The sequence below is a fragment of the Hyperolius riggenbachi genome, chromosome 4, assembly GCF_040937935.1.
Source record: "Hyperolius riggenbachi isolate aHypRig1 chromosome 4, aHypRig1.pri, whole genome shotgun sequence".
Classification (NCBI taxonomy): domain Eukaryota; kingdom Metazoa; phylum Chordata; class Amphibia; order Anura; family Hyperoliidae; genus Hyperolius; species Hyperolius riggenbachi.
The window spans coordinates 22,756,155-22,769,703 of record NC_090649.1 but is presented as its reverse complement, the minus strand read 5'-3'; positions in this window follow the sequence as shown (position 1 = coordinate 22,769,703).

The following is a 13,549-nucleotide window of genomic DNA, read 5'->3' as shown; positions in this document are numbered from 1 at the left end:
TTATTATTATTTTATGTTTATCATAAGAAAAGGTACGCAAGGGGGCCAATTGCAAGTTGTGCTTGTCTTCGACTCTTTAGGTAATGCTACAAATAGCTTTCTTGAAGGTTTAAACTACAGGTGAAACTCGAAAAATTAGACTCTCATGCAAAAGTTAATTTATTTCAGTAATTTTACTTAAAAGGGGAAAACTACTAAATGAAATAGTCTGCATGCAAAGCTAGATATTTCCAGCCTTTTATTTGTTATAGTTTTGATGATTGTGAGAACCCAAAATCAAAATCTCAGACCATTAGAATATTGTGAAAAGGTTCAATATTCTTGGCTCAAAGTATCAGACACTAATCAGCTAATTCATCCAAAACACCTCCAAAGAGTTCTTATTTCATATATTAGTTTTTCCTTTAAAGTTGAATTACTGACATAAATATACTTTTGCTCAAAATTCTAATTTTTCGACTTTCACCTGTATCAGTGTATCAACTGTTAGCAATGTAATCAGGAAATGTCAGGCCACAGGCACAGTTGCTGTTAAACTCCGGTCTGGCAGGCGTCTAGCAGGCAGGTGTATGCGTAGAATTTATGAGAACAGTTACAAAAAAAAAACAAAGATGCCCTCCGAAGTCCTGCAGATGGTAAACATCTGAACATTGTTCTACAATTTTTCCACAATTAAATGCAATTTGCACAAAGGACATTTCTATGGCCAGTTGATGAAAAAGTAGCCCTATCTGCACTTACACAACCAAAAAGAAGTTATAAATCAGGATGATACCATTTATTGGCTAACTAAAAATGAACAAAAATAAGCAAGCTTTCGGCCTTGCAGCCTTCGTCTGGCTTATATCCTGTATAACCAAAAAGAGTCCCTTGTATGCAAAAGCTGATTTAGACAAGCCAGATTAATTTTGGAACAAAGTGCTTTGGACTGGTGAGAAAAAAAATGGAGCTTTTTTTTAACAATAAAAAGGGCATTGCATGGTGGAAGAAGTACACCCCATTCTAGAAAAAGACCCGCTACCTACTGTCAAATTTTGTGGAGGTTCCATCATGCTGTAGGGCTATATGGTAAGTTAAGGGACTGACTTAAAGTCGAGAGTCTGATGAATTCAACCTCATATCAATACATTCTGCAAGATAATATTCAAGCATCAGTCACAAAGTTGAAGCTACACGTGTTGGATAATCCAACAAGAATGACCCAATGCCCGGGAGGAAATTTACAAAGGCATTCGTGCAAAGGGGAATTACAAAGTTCTGGAATGGCGGTCACATGACTTACCCACGTCTCTACCACAGGTTTTTTCCCCTTCAAAAGCTCTTCCCATTCATTCGATAATAACTTTATCACTAATTATCACACTGAAATGGTCTATATATAATTTTTGCGGGACAAACTAGGCTTTCTTTGGGCAGTTCTTTATGCTAATAATTATATTATTTTATATGCATTTGACAGGAAAGAAGAAGAAAAAAATTTAAAAAAAATTTAAAAGATCACCATTTCTCAGCTTTCAGCTTTCAGCCATTGTAGTTTAAAAAGAAAATGTGCTATTGTAGATAAAACAGACACATTTTATTAACCCATTTGTCCTGGTTATTACCATGTTTAAATTGTGTCCCTAGTACAATGTATGTATATTTTATTTTGGATTAGGAGTGAAGGAGTTAAAAAAATAATGAAAATGTATTTAATTTTTGTATGGTAAGTGTATAACCTTTTTTTTTGGAAGTCATTTTACTTTTTGGCCAAAAGATGGTGCTATACTAACTCTGTTTTCTAAAAATAGAAAACAGAACCAAGTATCTACATGTGTTTACAGGTGTTTATAAACAAGGACGTAGAAAAGAATGGCAGAAGTTGCTAAGTGGTTAAATATCATTAAAAATCTATGTGATCATCTGAAGCAGGCTGTCCATGCTCAGAAGCCATCAAGTTTCACTGAGCTAGAAAGAGTTTGTATGAAAGAAGGATAAAATATTCCATACAGAATCCAGATGCCCATCAAAGGCAATAGGAGCCACTGTTATAAATGCAAAAGGAGGCTCAACTAAGTACTGATTTCATCTCTCTCTTGGGGTGCCTAAATTTATGCACCTGTAATTTTGTTATGATGCATATTGTATAGTATTTCCTGTTAATTCAACAAATGTAATTTCACTACAGAAATACTATTTGTACATGGCATGACGCATATTAAATGGAAGTTGCTGCTTTGAAAGCTCAGCCAATGATACACAAAAAACAACCCCGCAAAACTTAACAGGGGTTCTTAAATGTTACCATATGACTGTATGGGAGGAATAGACAAAGGCTGTTAATTCAGAAGTTAAAGGTATGGCCGGATTCCTAATCCCACCTGAATTCCGACCTTTTTACTTGCTGATTTCTGCCAGACTCTGTGGAAATTAGAATTTCCCATTTCTGACTTTCCAGTTTTCCACAGAAAGGGTTTATTTTGTGCCATTTTTGTAAATAAAATTAGGTAATTTAAAAAAGGTGTTTTTTGGGGTGGAATCCACTATTCCAAGATTTGTGATTGGCCTAAATGTCTATGTTATTCCAATTTTCACTTTAAAATACTCATTCTCTGAACTTCCAAGCCTTGGTGATATTTTGCAGAATTCCGATTTCCTCATACCAATTTCTGACGTAGAAAGCCAATTTCTGATCGGAAACTCTGAATTTGGAAGCTCATCCCTTATTATTATTATTATGGCATTTCTCTGGTGATCAGCGTTTGTGAATTATTATTATTTTTTATTTATATGGTGTCAACATCTTCAGTAGCACTGTACATAGTACAAAACAAATATTGGGGCTCATACAGCAAGAGCAATTCAAGACAGTGTACAGTCAGGACATCCGGTAATAATACAAGTACAAATACAGTACATAGTTAATGTGTGGATTTACATATCACTAAAATTGGTATGCTTTCATATGGTAAATTACAGCAAATTAAGAAATAGAAGGAGCTTAGGCCCCATTCACATTGCATGCGTTGCCGCCCGGATTTCGGCAACGAGTGCAGGAGGCCGACACGCACGACATCAGAAAGTGGATTGACTGCACTGTCTGATGTTCACACTGCATGCGTTTTGCGGACCAGTGCGATCCAGGAACGCATTCTGCACACATTTTTTAACAAAACGCGTACACTTTCAGAGAATGGGATCAGCCTTGCAATGCATACAAACGGAGATGGTGTGCATTCATACGCGACAGCTGACAGCGCTTAGGGTATCACAGTAAAAGGACTCTTTTCAGTAGCGATAGTCTGTAGCTATAGAACTAATACACGGCTTCCATAGCGTAATACAGTTTTATTTGTCGATAAAAGATTAAAATTGCACTCACATTTCATAAAATAGATATGCGCATATATAAAAAACCTCCTGGACGTCCTCACCGCCGCTCCGACAGCGTCTTTCTGTCTGCCGCTTGAAGCCACCGGCGTGGCTTCAAGCGGCAGACAGAAAGACGCTGTCGGAGCGGCGGTGAGGACGTCCAGGAGGTTTTTTATATATGCGCTGTCGGAGCGGCGGTGAGGACGTCCAGGAGGTTTGTTATATATGCGCATACCTATTTTATGAAATGTGAGTGCAATTTTAATCTTTTATCAACGAATAAAACTGTATTACGCTATGGAAGCCGTGTATTAGTTCTATAGGTACAGACTATCGCTACTGAAAAGAGTCCTTTTCCTGTGATACCCTAAGCGCTGTCAGCTGGTTCCTGCGTGGTCAGCAGACTATCTGGTGAGCGGCTAGTGTTTTTCCTTGCAGGATAAGGTGGAAGCCTAAACACAGATGCACAGGGTGTAGGTTGCCCACAGTGGGGTGCACATTTTTTTCACGAGGATTGTGACATAGTAATTGAGGTGTGACAGGTTCACGCTATGTGCTGTGCATTTTCCCTTTTTTCTGAGGAACCATTTGAGGCGAAGTACTGACATTGCTGGACGACTGTTGGTGGAAAAACCAGAGCTGTGATACTCATGCGATTGTATGCTGGTCCATAATAGGTCAGCATGCACATCTGGTGAGCAAGAATTTTTCTCATTTACTGGTGACGGCTGGAACACGTGCACATATAGTGGGGAGCACTCACTTCTGCGGATGTGCACTCACTTTTGCATATATATTAAAGTTTCCAGATTGAAATACAGGTTTACGCTATGGTATACTATATGTTTTTTGAGGTACAAGTGGAGCCAGATGCGAGATACTAGAAGGAGGAACTCAGGAGTGGAGTCCATCTCTAAAGCGTGTTCAGCTGATCTGTGACAAATCAACCTTCCAACATCGGTGAGAGTGTTTATTTTTACCAGAGACTGGAGACATTTGTAAACAGTGGAATTGTGTGGAAACCCCCTTCTGTTAAGAGTGAATGATTACAGGGAGTGAGCGCTGTACAGACATCTAACTTTAATTTAAACTTGGGGGAATTGCTATCCCCATTTGTATAGCGATCTACCCATTATAGTTGTGACAATTTATACTGAGACATTGGATTTACAATAAGTGAGGAGCGCCAATACCACTTCTCTATACATTTATACATAATTATTTTAAAAATGAAGCACTTTTTTTTAATTACATTATTTTCACTGGAGTTCCTCTTTAAAGAACAAGCGACACCCATGCTAACCTAGAAATAAAAAACATATATAAGTAGATAAATACTACTTCTACTTGCATAACATATGTATTGTGCTATCCACGTAATGATTCCTGTGAATTTTATAAAGGAAAAGCAGAAAATCCTATTCTAGGCAGTGGCCATCTTGCCAAGCTAATGCTGACATCATATCCTCCCTGACTCTTGTTTCCCCCCCCCCCTTCTCTTGCTCATTGTGTATTCATTAGCTGCCCTCCTCCCAGAGTCTTTTTTTTATTTACACATCCAATCACTGAGTCATCTCAGCCTTGCTTGTAAACACAAGTGATCAGCTAGGCAGGGAAATAAATGGAAGAGGAGGAATATATTATAGATAAAAAGAACTCCCAGCATTCAAAAGAACTCCCAGCATTCAACTCTTTGGCACTGTTTGGCACTAGGTCCAGTGCTCCTAAATTATGTGATAACTCCATACCATAACAGCACAAAAAGTTTTGAATGCAGGATTAGCATCTTTATCACCTAATACACTCAGACCAGTTGCTGTTGAAATTTTATTTTTATGGTGACAATACCGCTTTAAGTGTCTAGATGACAAGTTGAGTCTGATTCTAGAATTGGCACTTCCACATAGAGAAACAATGAGTGTCCTAGGGATGATTTCAAATTTTTAACAAAGTTGTGTTTGCATGTAAATGCAGCCGCATGGCGCTTGTGGACCACAGCTGATTTCTCAGCAAATGAGCAGTTTAGCCATCCCTGGAAAAAAAAGCCTAAAACAAGATGGAGACTCAATAGGGCTGTTGCCCTCTCAAGGTAACTTAAACTATTGTCCTTAAAGAGCTACTGAAGTGTCCTAAAAATCAGCTTTTTATTTCAAAAACCTCTGTAACATTATTGCCATAAATAAAATGTTGCATCCCCGCCGCTGTAAACTATCTAAATCCCCTCTAACTCCTCCCTACCTCTCCCCCGCAAAATCCACGACTTTCTTGGTCGTGAATTTTGCTGCCCTGGAGGCAGAGCTTTCAGCCGCAGCTCTGCCTCCTTATGCGTCAATCAGCACGTATCTCCGCCTCTCCCCCGCCCCTCTCAGGGAAGGAAGACTGAGAGGGGTGGGCGGAGGAAGCAATTCACGTTGATAGACGTGTGGAGAGGCAGAGCTGTAGCTGAAAGCTCTGCCTCTCACGGAAGCGCTCCCCGCAGTGTGCCCCGGGGAGTTGGGGGAATTTAGTTAGTGTTCAGCCGCGAGGATGCAGCGTTTTAGTTAGGGCAGGGATGTTACAGAGGTTTTTGAAATAAAAAGATGATTTTTATGAGACGTCAGAGTTTCTTTAAATGGCTGCAATTCTCCAATTTTTAAAGGGAACCTGGAGTGCAAAGAACACAGAGGCTGCTATTTTCATTTCCTTATAAACAATGTCAGTTGTCTGGCTATCATGCTGAACTTTTGACTTTAGTTGTTTGAGTCACACACCCGGAACAAGCATGCAACCAGTGGAGTCACACCGGAGTTAAAACATCTGATCTGCTACTCATTCTGAGCCAGTGACTTAAAGTAATAGAAACAGAGCATCAGCACAGAAGTCAGGCAACTGGCATTGTTTATTAAAAAATAAGGATGGCAGCCTCTTCTCATTTCAAGTTCCCTTCAACAAATTCAGTCCAGTCTTATAGAAACAATTGAGCCTAGGAGAACTTTAAAAACTCACGTCCATCATCTTTACTGTGGCAAATGCAACCGTGTCATCATAAGCACGTTACTCTTTTCCAGTCATGTCGAGTCCTACAAACCTATCTCTGATGAACATGACCGTCGTTGAAGAATTCATTCTGGTGGGCTTTTCCTTTCCATCAGATGTAAGGTCAGCAATCTTCTCCATACTCCTCATATGCTACTTGTTTACCATGGCGGGCAACATTTTCATCATTGTGTTGTATCTCAGCTCTTCCAGTCTACACACCCCAATGTACTTCTTTCTGTGCAATTTTGCAATCATTGACACCACCCTTTCCTGTATAGTTGTGCCGGTTCTTCTAAGAGGTCTCATCAAACAAAGCAATCAAATATCTGTACCAGTTTGTCTGCTTCAATGCTATTTATACTATTTGGTCGGGACAACTGAATTTTCCTTGATTGATGTGATGTGCTATGACAGGTACCTAGCCATATGCCACCCACTGCATTACTCAGCCATCATGCATAAGAGGAGGTGTGTTCAGCTAGTCATGGGATCATGGACAGCTTCCTTTTTCCTTATCTTCCCACCTTTCATACTAATTTTCAGACTATCATTTTGTTCTTCTAAATTAAACCACTTTTTCTGTGAGTTGGGGCCTCTCCTACAGAACTCTTGTTCCTATCCATATTTCCTACAGCCTCTGATATTTGTCAACTGTGGATTCTTGCTTTGTTCTCTCATGGTGGCCATCATCTCCTACGCTTTGGTAATCCTAGCAATCTGTAAGATCAGCTCGGTAGAAGGAAGGAAAAAGGTCTTCTCCACTTGTTCCTCTCATGCAATGGTGGTCACGCTTTTATTTGGCAGTTGCATATTTATGTATATAAAGCCCATTGACCATCTAGGGGGTGACTATGACAAAAAAGTGGCGCTCTTGTTTACTGTGGTGGTTCCTTTAATGAACCCTTACATCTACACATTGAGAAATGAAGCAGTGAAAGAGATCTTAAAGGGAATAAGAAATAAAAATTAGCCTTGTTAAAACATTCCTGAACAGCTAAAAGAGGAGAGGGTAAGTGGCCCTCACTCACCAAAATGGTGTTAAAGCTGTGCACTTATAGGGTGAAACATACACCTCTTTCTATGTGCACACCAATATTTGAAATGGGCCTAAAACTCAATTTTTAAAGTTAATAACAAAAGCACCAAAAAAGTCGCATAGGCTTCACTTACCAAAAAACTATATTAAGTTTATTTGTGGACAACATTCCAAGACATTATCAAGACACACAAAATTCATAAAAACACTAAAAACAATTGGAGAAGTTTTAAAGGAGTGTCCTAAACCCCCCTCCCCATTCACACACGCATCACACTCGCATAGCTGCCAATACATATATCGTGCACCTATAGGTATTGCAATATACACTCTCAGTGAGTAGCCGGTACCAAAAATGTTGTACTTAAGGCTGACAGCTGTTCAGCAAAAATGAATGATAAAATTCGCAGCAGGCCTGCTCATAATTTTGTGTTACAATGATCAACAACCATAGGTTGGATTAGTGTCCATCTCTTAGAGATTAAAGAGAAACTCCAACCAAGAATTGAACTTTATCCCAATCAGTAGCTGATACCCCCTTTTACATGAGAAATAGAATGATTTTCACAAAGAGACCATCAGGGGGCGCTGTGTGACTAATTTTGTGCTGAAACCCCTCCCACAAGAGGCTCTGAATACCGCGGTACTCCTGGCAAACTGCCACAATGTAACAATGTTCACAGACAGGAAATGGCTGTTTACAGCTGTCTCTAACAGCCAGAACAGCTAGAAACAGCTACATAACCTGCCCACAGTAACAATGTCACCATGTAATAAATGTCAGAATGTGAATCTGGGAGAGGAAAGATTTTACAGTGAGCAAACACTGACTAAATCATTTATACATAATTATGGTAAAAATGAAGCACTTTTTTTATTACATTATTTTCACTGGAGTTCCTCTTTAAAGAAACTCCGTAACAAAAATTGCATCCTGTTTTTTATCATCCTACAAGTTCCAAAAGCTATTCTAATGTGTTCTGGCTTACTGCAGCACTTTGTACTATCACAGTCTCTGTAATAAATCAATGTATCTTTCCCTTGTCAGACTTGTCAGCCTGTGTCTGGAAGGCTGCCAAGTTCTTCAGTGTTGTGGTTCTGCTATGCACTCCCCCCTCAGGGGGGAAAGAAACACACAAATGATCTCTTGAGATTCAAAAGGAATGCTGTATACAGCCTGCTTGTGTATGGATGTATTTTCTATGTGTGGACATACTGTACATCAACCTACTTCCTGTTTTGGTGGCCATTTTGTTTGTTTATAAACAAACTTTTTAAAACTGTTTTTAACCACTTTTATTGCGGCGGGGAGCGGCGAAATTGTGACAGAGGGTAATAGGAGATGTCCCTTAACGCACTGGTATGTTTACTTTTGTGCGATTTTAACAATACAGATTCTCTTTAAGCTTCGTGACACCAGTCACATAAACTTGTCAGTTGATTAGTACAAGCGAAGCAGTTAGTTAGTAAGCTGCGGTATTGCACATTGAATTCAGCCAGTGCAGCATGGCTCCCTTATTAGCATCATCAAGCTTTAGCACTTTCCAAAAGTTCAGTTGCCCTTTACCTGGTATCCATACAGCTGAGACTGCAAAGCCACAACAACTGTGTCTCCCCTGCGGACGGGAACTATCCACATGCCTTAGAGATGCTCACACAGTCGCTGTGAGCAGTAGTCAGCAGTGTTGCGATGATTTTTCCGCCTCGTGATCAACCCGCACTGACGTTCCAAGCTGCGTGTCAGCAGGGATCAGCGGAGGCTTCGGCATGTAACGAGGGTAGTGGGTGAGGCCGGCCTCCTGTAGCTCCTCCCACCTACATGTTTCGGCGTATAGCCTTCCTCAGAGCGTGGCAAAATTCCTGAAGAGCACAAAAAAGTGGTTCTGTGTTACCGTCACCCCCCCCCCCTTAGATTGTAAGCCTTTGGCCAGTGGGGTAGCTAAGGAACTATGGGCCCCAGTGCAAGTTTTACATGGGGGCCCTCCAAGCTCTCTATACATAGCAATTTACAGTATATGGCACACCAGAACCTGCCAAGAACAACCACAATGTCAGAGGTGCAAGAAGGGGATGGGAAGCAGTTTGTTGATGATCACTACTATTTAAAGCATCTACAGAAGTGATTTTTACCAGCACAGGACCAACAGAGAGATAATACTGTGGTTGAGGGAGGGCCTCTCTGGGTTAAGGGTCCCGATGCGGTCATAACCTCTGCATCCCTATTGCTACGCCACTGCCTTTGGCAGGGTCCTCTTTTCCCTAGTGTATTCTACATGATCGTGTGCTCCTTTCCTATGGCCGCCTCGTATTTGTATTACTGGACCTACCAAACTAGCCCATATCACATGATCCTGTATCTTGAACCCTCTCCCTTCCCTAGTGTAATCTACATGATCCTGTGCTCCTTTCCTATGACTGCCTCATACTTGTATTACTGGGCCTACCTAACCAGCCCAAATCACATGATCATGTATCTTGTACTCTTTCCCTTCCCTAGTGTATTCTACATGATCGTGTGCTCCTTTCCTATGGCCTCCTCGTATTTGTATTACTGGACCTATCTAACTAGCCCAAATCACATGATCCTGTATCTTGTACTCTTTCCCTTCCCTAGTGTATTCTACATGATCGTGTGCTCCTTTCCTATAATAGACTTGTACTTGCATTACTGGGCCTACCTGACCAGCCTCAAATCACATGATCCTGTATTTTATACCCTCTCCCTTCCCTAGTGTAATGTACACGATCCTGTGCTCCTTTCCTATGATAGCCTTGTACTTGTATTGCTGGGCCTACCTAACCAGCCCAAATCACATGATCATGTATCTTGTACACTGTTTGCCTTGTACAGCCTTGTCTTATGTTGTATAACCTTTTTATGTCTGTCATCCATTGTATCATTGTATGTATTTATTGTACAGTGCTGCATAATATGTTGGCGCTTTTTAAATACAATAAATAATAATAATACCGTCATAGACTGTTGTTAAATGTCTTGCTACAGGATAGGGGGATTTTTGCTCCTAATACTGCTGAAATGATCGGATATTTGAACCTTTATCTCCCAGTTTGTTTTCCGCATATGAAATTAGTATGAGAAGATTCACCGCCGGTAGACTTGGGCGCAGGATACAGCTGGTATGGCTTATCCTGCTGCTGCACACGTTCCCGGCGATGTTAATTACTATTCCCCCTCTAGGTCCATGTGGATGGTGGTGAATTACATCATTCGGCTTCCAGCTATTGCTGGCGGCCGAGTTATAGTGTTATAAAAGTAACTTTAGCTCCGTCTTCTGACGGCGCTGAAGTTACTCGCTGTGCCCCGCTATAGCCCTAATTCCTATTACGGTCTAAGGTGGTGCTGGCTGCATCCAAGTCTCCTGCGCTGGATTGCGAGCGTTCGTATGAAATGCCCCGCATGGGAAAGTCAACAGGTAAGCTAGCAGGATAGTGTCAGGATAGTTTACCAAATGAGGCAGTTTCCAACGAAACAGGTGATTGAGCTCATCAGCGTGCACTGAAGTCACATGTCCCATAGCAGCAATGTTATGCTGCACGCAGGGGAGTAGCTAGAAATCACTGGCCCCCCTGCAAAACTTTTGGATGCCTCCCCCTCCCCCCCCCCCCTTACCCGGCAAAAAAAAAAAAAGCACTATCTATCGAACAGCTGTGAGAGTCAGGAGCATATTTAAATCAAGCCCCTCTGTGCCATTTAAAGAGGAACTCCAGTGAACATTTTTACTGCTGGCAGGTGATGTAGCTGCTGCATGTTTTTTTGGCAGTTGGAAACAGCTGTAAACAGCTATTTCCCACAATGCAGCAAGGTAGACAGGAAACTGCCAGGAGTACGTACTTTTCTTGTTTCTTGTGGGAGGGGTTTCACCACAATATCAGCCATACAGCGCCCCCTGATGGTCTGTTTGTGAAAATGAGCATGAGGACAAGAGCCATCAAGATCTTGCAAGACCCCTCCCACCCCGGCAACCGCTTCTTCAAGCTTCTCCCACTGGGCCGCCGTTTCAGAGCCATCCCATCCAGAACCACCAGACGCTGGAATACCTTCTTCCCTCAGGCGGTACACCTTCTGAACTCAACCTCGAGCCCCCATGACCAGTTCAGCCATCCCCTGGCCCTTGCCCTTGAATGCATGTTCCCTAGGCTCAATCCATGTGTGTTATGTTATTTTTGATGCAGTACATGCTATGTTTGCTATGTTGTATATGTTTGCTATGTTTGTATATGTTCGACTGCCATGCCATGTGTACCAAAAACAATTCCGGGTTCGTCATTCCGCGTACTTGGCGAATAAAGCTGATTCTGATTCTGATTCTGAATAGATTTCTCATGTAAAAGGGGGTATCAGCTACTGATTGGGATAAAGTTCAATTCTTAGTTGGAGTTTCTCTTCAAGCCCCCCTAGCACCCCCCGGCATATTTAAATCAAGTTCCTCTGTGCCAATAAATAACCCCCAGGCAGAGGCAACTGTCACAGGTAGGGAGAGCCAGGTGCTTGTGACACAACACGGTCTTCTGACCAAGATTTGAACCAGAGATTCAATACTGCAAAGTGAAAGTGGTACCCACTACGGCTCAGTGTTCCACCACAAGTGACAAGCAGACAATATCAACACTAAGCAAATATCAGTAACATGCAAACCTGTGAAGTATTTAGGGGTAAAATTTAGAAACTTACCTCGGTACATCCTCCAGAGGCTTCCCCCATCCCCCTCCACCGTCTCAGCAGTGCCCCCTGCCCTGAAGTACGGTTGGTGGAAAAGGAAATAGTAGGGTTAGTGAAGGATAAATACATGGATAAGTTAGGATCATTTGATCATGTGAGCTAAGTGTACATCATTTAACATCAGTAATAAAAAATATACTGATATTGGTACTTTCGGTAGCTTGGGACAAACTTATTGGCATCGAAAGTAAATGTACGTGGAGCAAGTGGTTAACAGTGCTAGGCTTGGGAGAAGGGAGACCATGCTGTTCATTTATAAATGAGTATTTAAAGTGTAACTGTCGGCATAAAATAAAAAATCAATTCTTTATTTTTATCTGGTAAACAAGTGATAAGGATGCTAATCAGGCAATCCAAAAGTTAAAATCACTATTACTTTCTTGTTTATAAATGATCATTCCCCAGTTTACCTGACTCTTATTTGGTACGTTGCCGCACAAAGGAAGTTGCAGGGCATGTTGTTTACCAGATAAAAATAAAGAATTGATTTTTTATTTTATGCCCGACAGTTACACTTTAAATAGGTACTGGACCTTTCAATTTCAAAAGCTTCCCCAATTGGCTACAGAAAAAAAAATCTATTATTGATTTAAACACAGCGAAGCAAATGAAACCAAAACTGCCACATTTCTCGAGGCCTGTGGTGTAACTACACTTTATGCCCCCCCCTGCAAAAATTTGATGATGTCTCTCAATGTTCACACCACTTTCCTTGCCCCCCCTTGGTGCCCGTCTCACAAGGGTCAGGAAACAAGTGTGACCATCAGGATCTTCACACCCATAACAAGTGTAGCCACAAAACACCTGATCTAAAGTATGGACCCCAGTATCGGAGGAAGGGAAGTTTTGTAGTTAGGAGGCCCCCCACAGCTCTGGGCCTCAGGGGCAATGCTAGGATCCTGGGAGATCCAGAGCACCCCTGGGCACCAAGGGAGAGGTAACGTGTGGCGCGCGTGGCGCATCACGGCAAAGAATGGGCGTGGCCATGCAGCAATAAAGTGGGCGTGGTCATGGGTGGCCTCACCATCAGCATTCTGTAATGCAGCCTAAGGCCTAAAGGTACTCATAAATCTAGCGATGATGGATAGATTCCACCAAGAGACAAATCTCTCTCTGATCAAATCTGATTAGAGAGAGATCTGCCGGCTGCCCATACACCAGAGGCTGATTGCCCATCAATTTCAGCCTGAAATCTCTCAGGAACTGACGGAGTCTGCCTCCGTTCTCTAGTCCAGAGCTCCCCAACCCTGTCCACAGGGCCCACCAACAGTGCACGTTTTGCAAGAAACCACAAACATGCACAGGTGGGGTAATTAGTGTCTCAGCAGAGATGATTAACTACCTCTGTGGATTTCCAAAGGGGTGGATTTATCAAAGGGATCTGCTAAATTTGGGGGGGAAAG